The following is a 12,644-nucleotide window of genomic DNA, read 5'->3' as shown; positions in this document are numbered from 1 at the left end:
TTCAAAGCCCATATAGGGCCTTCTAATGATTATTCTGTCCTCACATACCAATCAATATATAATTAGGATTTCATTTACTCATGAAGCAATCCTTTATCATATCTGAATACTTTTAATTACAGAAGATAAAGAAAATCCTCAACACTATGAAGTAAATTAAAATCCTGTACCTAAACAGAAGGAAGTTAAGTTAATGTACCAACACCATTCATGTTGACTCATTTGATGGGGAACTTCAGCATAAGTCTTATATGATATTCGAGCTCTTGATACAGATGCTAAAAGATTTTCTACCTAAAAGAGGACAATTCAGATCTGTGGCCAGTATTATTGAGTGCAGCCATACATTGTGTCCAATGTCCTTTAATGCTGGTTTACAGGACAGAGCACTATTTCATAGGATGGGAAATAAGGCACAAGTTTAAAGAATTCATCTGTTTAGTCATTCTTAATTAATTAACAAACCTCTGCCGCCAAAATCCATGCTCTGGCTGATAATGCAACTTCTCTCAAGACAAATACATTCTAAGTCAAGCTATCTCAGGGCAGAGATTCTGTGTCATTAGTGAAGACCCTATTCTCCCTGAAATTAGACAATGACTGGGCTTGGAACTAGTTATCTAAGGACTACGGTTTTCAAACTACATCCAAAAAACATCAGGGCTTTTACAAATATTTCTGTTACTTTCACTTTTTAAAATAAACTTCAACTATTTTTAAGATTTTAGTAACAAAGATGCACATAGATGTATTTGTTATATGCCAATTTTAATAAAATGGAGACAAGATCCAGGCAATTACACCTACTAGGTTAATTTGCTTAAAAGGCTTCTCCAGCCATTTATGTCCATTTGCTGAATGTGAAATTCTTTAAAATGTGTCCTTGATTAGGAAGACTATAGCTGTGTACTGGTGTTTCTTCCTCTTTTTCGTCTTACTCAAAACTGTATATATCCACTCATATAAAATGGTACAAGCACACACATATGCTGCATTCCATTAAGTGTCAGACAACATTGCTTCAGCATACGCTCTCGATGACTCAGCATGGCTATCAGCATGACTATTATAAAATAAGTGAGCCCGTAATAGGAAGGTTTGAGTCCTTCTTGCCCTACTTTTATGATAGCATTATCATGAGCTTCCCGTATTTACATGCTTGTGTAAGGTAAAATGATTATCCTTAATAAGCCATATCAAAATATGATTAAAATTCTAAGATTTAAGACAAATATCTGATAATGGATATAACAAGATTAATCAGGCTCAGGGCAAATTAACAATTAGTAATAGAAACCAACACCAACCAATTCTTCAACCACATTAAAAACACTGATAATAAGAAGTGGAAGACTCTCATATAAATAAATAAGGTAATAGTTATTTGTCACTGGAGATCACCTTTTATGGTGAGAAAAAAACATCTCAACTTTCTGATGTTTCCTGAAGTTATATCTTACAAAGTAGATTTATGATCCCTTTCAAGCTATAACATTATCTGGAGAGGAAAAAAACAGTAAGCATAAATGAAAGCCTAAGGTTATTGGGAAGGGGGGAGTATTCAAACATAATTTTAATCTAACAATAAAAATACCATACAAGGTAAGTTACTACACAGAACATGAAGAACTAGTATACACCCTGGAGGAAAAGCTCATTAGGTCCTTACTAACACTGTTAACAAGTTTATTGGATAAATGTACTACTACTTAAATTTAATTAGAACTATTATTTGAAAACAGAGACCATAGATAAGCATCTATAATATCTGAGTAATTGAAAAGGCTAAATTTATGTGAAATCTTTATACTTTACCTATGCAAGGTCATAAATGTTGAAAATCTCAAATTTTCTAAATGATATGTTCATGTAAGTAAAGAAAAGAAAGGTTTACTTATTAAACATCATGTACAACAGAAGGGAAAAAAATTGGTAACATTTAGATTACATTTTAGTACGTCCTAAAATAAGGTGATCAAAACATAATGAGAGTTACACTAGTGATAATAAAACAATGACAGAAAAAACTGCAGTAGTAGCTCTTATAAAAGCTATTACATAAATGTAGTATAAGTAAGTATGGCATGCTCCATAGACAAGCACAAGCTGTTAAGAAGATGCCAGCATGATTCAAATTATCAATTTTATTAAGGCATGGCCTCTGAATTTCAGACTTTAAAGAGTTATTTGCAATTACCTATCTGATGAGTTCCAGAATCTCCTCTCATTTGTGAAATTTTGGCTATCTAAAAGCAAGTTTAATTATAAATAGTTCAAATAAAACAAACAAAAAACCTGCCTTTTTTTACTTTTTGTTATCAAGAAACTCCTTTAGTATATCTCTCAATTATAACACGGCTATACCAGCAAATGCATCCTGCTAATGCTTTAAATAATTTTAAAGTGCAAAGTTGTAATACTACCATGTTTTACAGCTGCAAATAGTGTCAATGATAAAATTAAAACAAAATATGAACTGAATATATAAAACAATGTTTTATCGGTTTTAAAATTTTGAGTGAATAAAAGACAAAGACAGGGTTGAGGATATTTTTTTTAATAACATTAATACTTTCAAACACATAATGAAGACTTAATTTAGCCAAGAAACATTCAATAATCACTCAAAACTGAACAAGTATGAATTAAGGAATATTAGTTATTCTACTTGGAAATTAAAATGTCCTGGTTCTCCATTTTAAAACTTCTAGACCAGACTAACTGAAACATTTTCAGAGCCATACAAATATAGCAGAGTGGTTAAAGGTACCAGATTTGAGCCTAGTGCTGCCACCTACTATCTGTAAATTTTGTGATTAGTTACCTTATGCGCCTCAATTTTTCCATTTGTAAAATAGAGATAAAAATAACTACCTACATTTTTGGGTTGCTGTGTAAATAATACATATAAAGTTCTTATCAAGAGCCGGCAGTGCTTAAGTGCTCAAAAATGTTAGATGCCCTTATTATTCTTTTTAGGCAAGGTGTTTTTAAAACTTGTTACCATTTACAAAAACTTTTCTATGTAAACCGAGGGGTTTTTTTTGATACTGTACAACCAAAACAAAATACAAAAATAACCAAGAGCTCCCTAGAGCTCATCAAACATGACTTCCTTAAAAATTTGATAAACTTATAAAATAAATTTATAGTAAAATTTCCACTTTTACAGTTTCACACTTATTAGGGCTCAGATAAAATTTCATTTGCAAAATCTCAGACTAAGTCAAAGAGCTCAGGACACAAATTTTGACTATAAAATGTTATTTCAGAAACTAACTTAATCAGAAGTGGTATTATCTTCAATTTTTAAAATATCTATATAGATAGCAGCGCAAATTTATGCATGCTCAAAACCGGATGCTTCCAAGTGAACTTGTTTTCAAGAATAAAAATACTTCAAAAAATGTTTTGGGGGAGAAAAGGCAACTTATCCTTTCTGAATAATATGATATTCTCATTCTCAGTAAGAAAAGTGTGTGAGGCTCAGAAATAAGAACTATTTTCAGTGAGAGAATAGAAAAAAATAAAGAAAAATGTAAAATTAAAAGGAAAAAGGAAAAATTATAATACATTATATATACTTTACAATTAAAATTTTTTTTAATAAATTACTTTCCATGACCCCATGCAAAGAATATATCTACACTTTCCTAAAATTAAACTCCATTCTTTTTGGACAAGACAGAAATAGGAAATAAAATTTTTAAAAATAATAATGTAAGCAATAAATTTTCTCATAATAAATAATATGTAAGCATTAAATTTTCTCATAATAAATAATACATAAATAATATGTAAGCTGTACTTTCCTGAAAGTTGAGATATTGTGGTATGAAGATATTTTGCAAAAGGTCCTCAGGACAAAATAACTGTAACAAAAGGAAATGTAGAAATATGGATGCTATGGAGACAATTTATGGGTTCATAGGCTCATACAAAACTTTAGAAGACCATTCTGACTCTGCTTAAAGGGTTAGCATTCTGACTGCTATAAAAGAGTCAGAGCTCCTGATGAAAGAAGCTTTAAAACTAAGGTAGTCATATTTCATGGGAAATATTTTAGGAAATAATTCGCAGTTTGTATTTTCCCCATAATTTCTTAGGGGGAGGGGAATGAAAGTCTAAAAGTAACCCCTCAAGAACTCAAAATAGCTCCTTTAAAGTAGAATTTAGACTTTTCTCCCATAACAAAAATTGACATATTTATTGTCATTATTCTATCATAGGCAACTTTTATTAACATATTGTTAGTTCCTCCAAAACTGTTACATGCCACCAAGCCAAAGTCAGTGTGGAAAATATATTAAATGACTCTTTGGCAAAAATAGGACTTCCAATAGGGCAATAAAAAACATTTAAAAAAAAAAAAACGCTGATGAAAGTTGGGGTATTTATATAAAAATATGTAGATTCCTTTTAAATTTCAAACTCCTCATTCATGAAGAAAACCCTTAAAGGAAACTCGGAGCACAATATCAATCAGGTCATCCATTTCTAATGTTACAGAGTAAGTGCAGCAAAATTAGAATGTATTTTATACAATATTAATTAATCTTACCTAATCACAGGAGATCTTAATTTTAAATGTTTGCTCGTTTATCTGCCCCACACCCATAGCTAAGTACTGTACATCATTTGTTTCTACCTTTAAAATATTTGGTGTCCTAAGTAAAAGGACACAGTCATATTCTCTCCAAACAAAAAACTACTCAAGGTATGTATTAATCTACGGTACCTGGTCTTTACCCAGAACCTTGGTTATGTTTGCTGCAAGGCAAAAAAACTGCTTTTATCAAAGCCAGAGGCAAACACAGCATGGCCTGAAGTCTAAGATTCTGAGAGTACTTATGAAATGTTTCAAAGGATCCTCTTGTCATTTGAGAGGCAAGAAAACTTCCCTAAGAAAAGCAGGGGAGGGGAAAACAAGAGTCACTGTAAAATGTATAGGGAATGATAAACTAAACCGGCTCTTGTCCTCAAGCAGCTTAATATTAACAATAAATGTCAACTACAAAAGATATCACAAAGCAAAACAAGATTAACTGCCACATGACTATCTGCCACAATTGGGCTGAATTCAAAGGAGGGAATGACCACCTGGGCCAGAATAAACTGAGAAAGCTCCCTCAAGCTAAGAAACATTTAAGTTAGGCTGTCAGGAAGGGTGGTAGTACTTAGAATGAGGAAGAGCACTCAGACCCCTTTTGTACCCCAGTCCTCACAGCCCTGACTCTGTTCAAGAAGGCTACACTGGAAGAAGGATGTGGACCTGACATCTTTTATCAGCATTAAACAACAAATATGAATGAAGATGGAAAAGAAATGTAACAGAATTCCAGGTTCCCGCCACTCCCAAATAATAAAGCAAGCAAGCATCAAGACCTGAACTGGTTAAAACAAACCTCAATGACTCAGCTTAGAACCAGCTGTAAATAGAAGTTCTGGTTAAACAAAACAATTACTTGCTTTGAATTTGCCTCCTGTATAAGTAGGGTAATTGCCTTAGATAAAGAGATATCTTCCAAGGCAGAAATTGTAAAAGAGATGACAATCAAACAGAAGAAAGAAAAAAAAATGCACAAAAAAACAACAGACCACCACAGAGCCAGTGATTCAAAGGCTGCCCCATTTCTCAGCCAAGAAACAAGTTAATTCCTATGCTAAACACCTTTCTTCTGTTTTCACATGGTTTTTCAAATGCTGAACACATCAAGAAATCATATTACTTAAGAAGTTCTGAAAAGTCTTATGATATCTTTTTTGTTGTGTGTTCTGGGGCAGAGATCTGTTTTGTCTTGTTTCTGAATCAAAAGAAAGCAGAGGCCTTAGCCAGTATAATTTACACCAGATATGTGAATTTACATTAACAGACAATATTTTTAAAAGCAGAAACATCCTGTCTAGGGACTCTTCTTATAAGATTTTTAACCTGTGTTGGCCTAAAGACAATCTTCTCCCCTTCCAAGCACAATCTTCCTGTTTTCTCAGCCTCGGCTGAACCTGCTCAACCAAAGAAAGAACCACTCAAAGAAAATTTCACAAAATACCAACTTTAATAATTTATAGCCAAACCAACACACCCTGGCTCTAGTCTAGAATAAATTACAAGATTCTTTATTTGCGATGACTTTCCACTCCTCTTATCTTTTGGTAATAATCTCATATTTCTTCCCTATAGATAAATTAAAGTTAAGATTCTTTGAAATATCCCACATTCACGCAGGATCTCTCACATTGGAATCACCTCATCTCTACACTGAGACTATAGCAATTCTCAGCACAGCAATGTAGGAATCTGACTCCTAGTCCAGTTTAGAAGAAAAGGAATAATTAATAAAATAAACTTTTGATTAAAAAAAAGATACCAATCATCTTCAAATTACGAACACCAAAATAAAGTTCAACAATGAGAAAATATGCAGAATAAACTCAGTTTATGAAAAGCCTGCTATTAATATATGGTTTTAGTCATATATGGTACTGTGTACACTAGAATTCTTATTACGTCATAAAGAAAAATGTTTTCTAGTTTCCTCAGATAATAGCTTAATTTAGATAATTTCTTACTTAAAGACATTTTTACTTCAAAATAAAGCAATTTTGTAATTATTTCAATATTACAAAAGGCAATAGGCATAAGATTTGTGTTTACCAAGAGGTGATGAAAGCACTAAAAACCTTTGATCAATGACTAGAGCTACAAGCTCAATAGCACAGCCAACATCAACAGAAAAGGAACTGAATGAATAAGAAAAATATTGGAACCTAGTGCTCTGAGCTCCTAATCTAATACTCACTTATTTGCCATGAAATAGTGAACAAATAAACTTAATGTTGGATTACCACCTTCCTCAAATTAGAAGATAAAGTAATGTGAAGTACTGGGGAAGAAAAAAAAATTACAAAAACTAAATTCCAAAGGTCCAAGTTCAAAGCATATTATTTTTTTGAAAAGAGATAAGCAGCTAATTTTACACTAAGTAAAACCTGTTATACTATAAGTAACATTTGTTAAGAACTTAACATGTACTAGGCACAATGTTAAGCTTTCCATGATTATTTGATTTAATCCTCTCAGAGACACTAATGAAGTAGCTACCGTTATTTTACAGAGGAGAAACTCGAGTTTTAAAAAGTTAAGAAACTTGCCCAAACTGCTAATAAATCCCGAAGCTGAAACTTCCATTCAGGTTTTGACTCTAAAGCCTGGATTCATCATTATTCCTTCAACAAGGAAAGCAGCAGTTTCAAGCGTGGCAATGAACTTTCTTGACTGGACACAACATCCTGCATCTCCCCACAAGCTCGTCTCTACCACTACCATGAGCCACCGGAACTCTGGCTAACTGTTCTTAGTCATTTAGAACTTATCAATGGCTAGATAAATGTCAACTTTGAGAAAGTGAAAATGAAAGGAACTTCTAACCTTGAGCCACAGCTGATAGGCCTCTCCCAAAAGCCTCACTTGCTTATTCATTTATTCATTCAAATACTCACTGAACACCTACTATAGACAGCAGTACTGTGTTGTGATTAAAAGCATACATTGATTGCTTACATATCTTTAAGTAAGTTATTCCACTTCTCCCTGCCTTCATTTCATCTACAAAACAGGGATACCCATAGTACTATAGTGAAGATTAATCATGTTAACAACTAAGAACAACAGTGCCTGGCACTTGGTAAAAAATAAGCATTACTTGTGTTATGACTCTGCATGAGGGAATAGTTAAGCTAGGACCTGTGGGTAATAGAGCATGATATGGCCTCTCTTCTCAAGCTGGCAATCTAAGACCTGCATATATAACCACTAACCAATCTTGTAAATGTCATTACAGGTGGTAGTAAATAAATGCTACAGATGTGCCAAGGAAGGAGACGGGGAAGGTCTCATAGAAGAGGTGACACTTAAGCTAGACCTTAATATAAAGGGTAGGGAACATTCCAAGTACAAAATATAATCATGGGATAATAAAGAAATTGAACTCAAGTGAAGAATTCAGGGGAAAGTAATGGTGAATAAACCAGAAAATGTAGGTGAGATTAGGGATCAGAGGATCAGGAAACCCGAAGGTTCAAATATGGAATTCGGATAAATACTATAAGCATATTTTAAATGTAAACTAATACTAATATTCCCTGCAAGTGGAATACATATGGAAATGAGAGAACAAAGAATTCTCCCCAATTTTGGGTATAAGATAAAAAGAGAACAGCAAAGCAATTAAATCTGAGAAAAGCTACATGCTCCACCTCCATTTTTCTCTTCAGGAAGTCACAAGGTACACAGGTATTTGAAGAGCTCTCATGTGTCCTATAGTAAACGAACTGATTAATTTCATTTACTATTTTGTTATTTTGTTTTGAACCTCTAACAGTTCCCAAATTTATTTAATAATCCTTTTCCTCCTAGAATATATATTTAAACACTGAGGGATACTAGTGTTCTACAGAATGCATTCTGGGAAACTTTGATACTAAATTATCTGAAGAAATGGGATGTAATCTCACACGAGGGAAAGAAAATATTTTCTAGCCCTATAACCATTTTCAGAAAGACTTTTCCAAGATCATGAACTACTCAAGAAGGCTTTCTTATTTTGTTTTATCCTACGTGGCAAATGAATCAGCTAAAGGAGTATGATGAGTATCTTACTTTGTCTTCTACCTTGAGAACAACAAAAATTTAAAGACTATTCTGACAACAATACAACCTGAATTACTTCTAACTTCCTTTTCTAAAGTGGCCCAAGTTTTTTATCTTTTATCTTTTCAATTTACCATTCTCTATTCTTCCATCCACATGTGATTTTCCTTTTACTGGCCCACTTTTGTCCTATGTGCCTCTGTCTTCTTTATTTCTCCCACCACGCTTTTCAAATTATTACCTTGAGCCTGTGGAGTCTCATTATGACCAGAGAATGCGTTCAACTGCTAATAAGTGCCACCAGGGATGACGGACAGAAAGAGTACCGCACAGTTCCCCCATTCTGACCCATAACAGATACTGCCCATCCCCCAAAGCACTCCTCCCCACTAAACAGGCAATTCTCTGAACAGCTAGTTACAATCTCCTGAAGGTGAAACCTATTTATAGGCAGGTTCTATATGTTCCCATTTGCATTCTTTAGATTCTAAGGATGAAATGTGAAATACACTAGCAAACCCAACTTACAGGTTAGGAAAAAAAACACACACACACAGAAGGTCTTGAAGGCAAGAAAGTATCTATCTTGCTGCACACCTAAAAGTGTCTGGTTTTTAAAAGTCAACACCTGCATTAGAAGTTCTTAAGACACAACACAGGCCCTTGACAAAATATCAGTACCACAACCAGGAACCTTTGTACAGTTAGCACACACAAAGATAAATAAAAACAATGGGGATAAACTTTAAAATGACCTTGAAGTATTTTACCCTCTAGGACATTCTCCTCCACACTGACTACCTGAATGTTTTCAGTAAGTATTTCATTGTAATTTCTTCCTGAGTTGGAGTTCATCTAAACATGAGTAACCATTCTGATTATGCAAAGCCAAACTGGCTAACATGCTGTAAAAATAAGCCCTCTTTTAAAATAATTAATCTCTTTCTCTGTTAACTAAAAATGTGGAGTGCAGCAGCGTAAAGGAAAATATAAGATTCATTTAATGATGGCATATAACTCAGCTAATTAAGATAAGTAAAAATATTGTTTACTCAGTAGACACCAAATTCTATAAAAAAATAACTGGTTGGTGTAATTATGCAGTTTTATATCTCATTAGCTACTACAGAAGATAATGTATTGTGCAACAATGATATTTGTTGAACCAATAAAATCTAAACCTACTGTCATAAAGTTGTGTTTATAAATCCCCTTAAAACAATAAATCATTTTTCCCTTTTAAAACCAAAAAAAGCCTCTATATTCAAATTACAAATTATTTACTTGATGGGTTTCCCTAACCTATGAAACTGAAGAAACACAATAGTTTTTGATACAGCAAAAAGCATCACCCTCTGTCCCCACCCACGTGCCATAAACCAACTCTAGAAACCAAAGAAAGGGAATGTTTAATAACTAAGGGGAAAACAGAAAGAAGTGAAATAGGAAAATTTCTAAACTGAAATTTACTTCTACTTTTTCCATCTCAATAATAAATCTATATCTACCCTGTGAATGATAAAAACATATAAAGTGAAACTTTACCATATAAATAAATATAAAGTGAAACTTTAGTTCTCAGCTCCTCAGCCTAGGTACTTAGATTGTCTCCCTTACACAATGAGGTTTAAATAAAATCAAAAAATAATAGTGAAATCCACCTGATATTCAACTCACATAACTAAGGAGCAAAAGCACTACCACTTATAAAACAAACTCCAGATGACGTTTTTCTGGGAGTTCTCCAAAAATGCCTGAACTCTTCATAATTCTACTAAATATATTAACCATGCTTTAACACAGCTTGAATGTTAAACTTAGATTCCAAACTTAGATTCCATACTTAGATTCACTACTAGGATGAACACTCACCCAAGCTTCTCAGCAATAGGACCCACATCTTATTATTCAACCATATCGTCTTGGCCTCCAAATCTAATTTCTATTTTCCCTAGTTTTGAACTCTATGTTTTTTATAGTATTATTATATTTACTTCCTGTCAGCTACTTCAAATCCTTTGTGGAACAAAACACAATATAAATGTTTTATTCACATGTGAATGCTCAACATTTAGTGCAATGTCTGGCACATAAGTTCTTAATTCATGTTTACTGACTTGAAGGCTATTGTTCCAGTGCAGTTCTAGCTCAATAAAATACTTATGTCAAATGCCCACAGCAAACCTTAGTAATATTAACTACTGAAATGGACCAGAAGCTACATGAGTTGGTGTTCCCAACAATATTTTTGTCTATGAACAAAGGAATGCCAAAACTGTTTTTAACTGTTCTATTCCTTGAATCTTTTAAAAGAAAACAAAGTAATCATTTCATTTTATATAATAAATGTAAAAACTCAAGTAGATGAAAGAAATTTTCAGATTTCTTTCCACTTATTTTTCTGTTTATTTTCACTTTCTAGACTTTTTTTTTGGTAGTAAGAGATAAGGAAACCTATTAAAATTCTTTTAAAGGGTTTAGTATTTACAAAAACCTACCTCGGTGATCACAGCAGACCTGCACCATTTTAATTCTATACATGACAAGGCACAGTATCTCTATACTACTATAATTTCTATTTAGAGAAGATTATGAGTCCCAGTGACTATATTTTAATTATGACTCATTCAGACAAGCCAAGACATACTACTAAACAAAAAGTAAACTGCTGACTTAGAGATCTAATGATACAGAACACAATAAAGTCTGCCAGGAAATCGTATTCCTCTCTTCATCATCAAAAGCACCATGCCTGATCACTTTAAAGACAAACCTCTTCACCCCATATTTTGTACTGCCAAAAAAAAAAAAGTTTAAAACTTTAGGGTACGATTTAAGTATTTACCTAAATAAGGCAAATCAGTCAAACTATCCAATACTGAGGATAACAAATCTGCAAATAAGCCATAAGAATTTATTCAATTATCTCAGCTGCAAACAACAGAAACAAAGCTCAAGAACAAACATAAGAGATGAAGATTGGTGACAGGAGTTAAAGAGATAATATCTGTATATGTTAAACTACCAGTAACTAATTCTTCACACTTCAATATTGTTCTTAGCCTCCAAAGGCACAAAACAGAAGCAGAACCTTCTATTTTACAAGTTGTTTAGAGAGGATTTGTCAACATATATCCAAATATCTGCTTAGTAATGGGAAAAATCTCTGTTCACCAGCCAAGAGACTTAGGAGAATGAGAGCTGCATATGTCATCTTCCCTCTATGGCCTCCTAATACCACATCAGTTTGTAGTTATTCTTGTACTACAAGAGTATCAGTTTCAAAATGTAAGCCTCATAAGCCCCCAGGAAAGCCATTCTAGTGGAACTGTTCCAGAGAGTTTCACTTTAGCTCCATAAAGAACCTGAAAGGTCTAGTCCATGATGAGAGTGAACAGTAACTGCTCTATCGGTTTCCACCTCTGACCTATAAACAGCAAAGCCTAGAGCTGCCTGTAATCCATAATCCATTTTAATATTCTGCTAGAACACTGCAAAAATGTGTGTTTCACCAAAGGCACTGGCATGAAGCTAAAACTGGTATTCCTGGCTACTAATCCTGTTAAAAATTTGCATTAAATCTCAAAAAAAAAAGTAGGGGAAATTCACCCTCCAATCCCTTTAAAATAAAAATAAAATAAAAAGGGCTGTGGTAACAGCATAGGGAATGCAGTTAGCATTAATGTATAGGCTAGGTGGAGAGCTAGAGGAGAGAAAGAGCAACTGGGGGATTGTTCTATAAACTATATAAATGTCTAACCAGTGTACTGTATACTTGAAAATAATTAAAAAAAAAAAAAAAGGGCAGAGGTGAGACCCACAACACTCTGAAAAACTGCCTTAATCATACTTCAGATAAATAGGGAGTAGTAAGCTATTCTTCTCCACAATGTTACACTAAGCAGGTAATCTGTTGTTATTTTGGCACCTATTAAAGTGTTTGCTACAGCTAATCACCTCTGAAACTAATGCACTGTGTAACAATGTATGAATT

General features: G+C 33.4%; 1 protein-coding gene across 5 annotated transcripts in view; it reads right to left on the bottom strand.

Moving 5' to 3' along the window:
• Positions 1–12,644, bottom strand: part of SIK3 (SIK family kinase 3) — a 212,998-nt gene that overhangs the window by 161,825 nt on the left and 38,529 nt on the right. Inside the window, exon 1 of one of the 5 annotated variants that reach the window (XM_036220938.1) lies at positions 7,153–12,315. The exons of the other annotated variants lie outside the window; for them this stretch is intronic. The gene's annotated coding sequence lies outside the window, so the exon portion shown is untranslated. Of the gene's footprint in view, positions 1–7,152; positions 12,316–12,644 lie in introns of those variants that run through there. 5 annotated transcript variants of the gene reach the window in all.

This window comes from Rousettus aegyptiacus, unplaced genomic scaffold (assembly GCF_014176215.1).
Source record: "Rousettus aegyptiacus isolate mRouAeg1 unplaced genomic scaffold, mRouAeg1.p scaffold_m13_p_5, whole genome shotgun sequence".
NCBI classification, from domain to species: domain Eukaryota; kingdom Metazoa; phylum Chordata; class Mammalia; order Chiroptera; family Pteropodidae; genus Rousettus; species Rousettus aegyptiacus.
The sequence above is the reverse complement of the archived record's forward strand: the minus strand, read 5'-3'. Positions and strand labels throughout refer to the sequence as shown.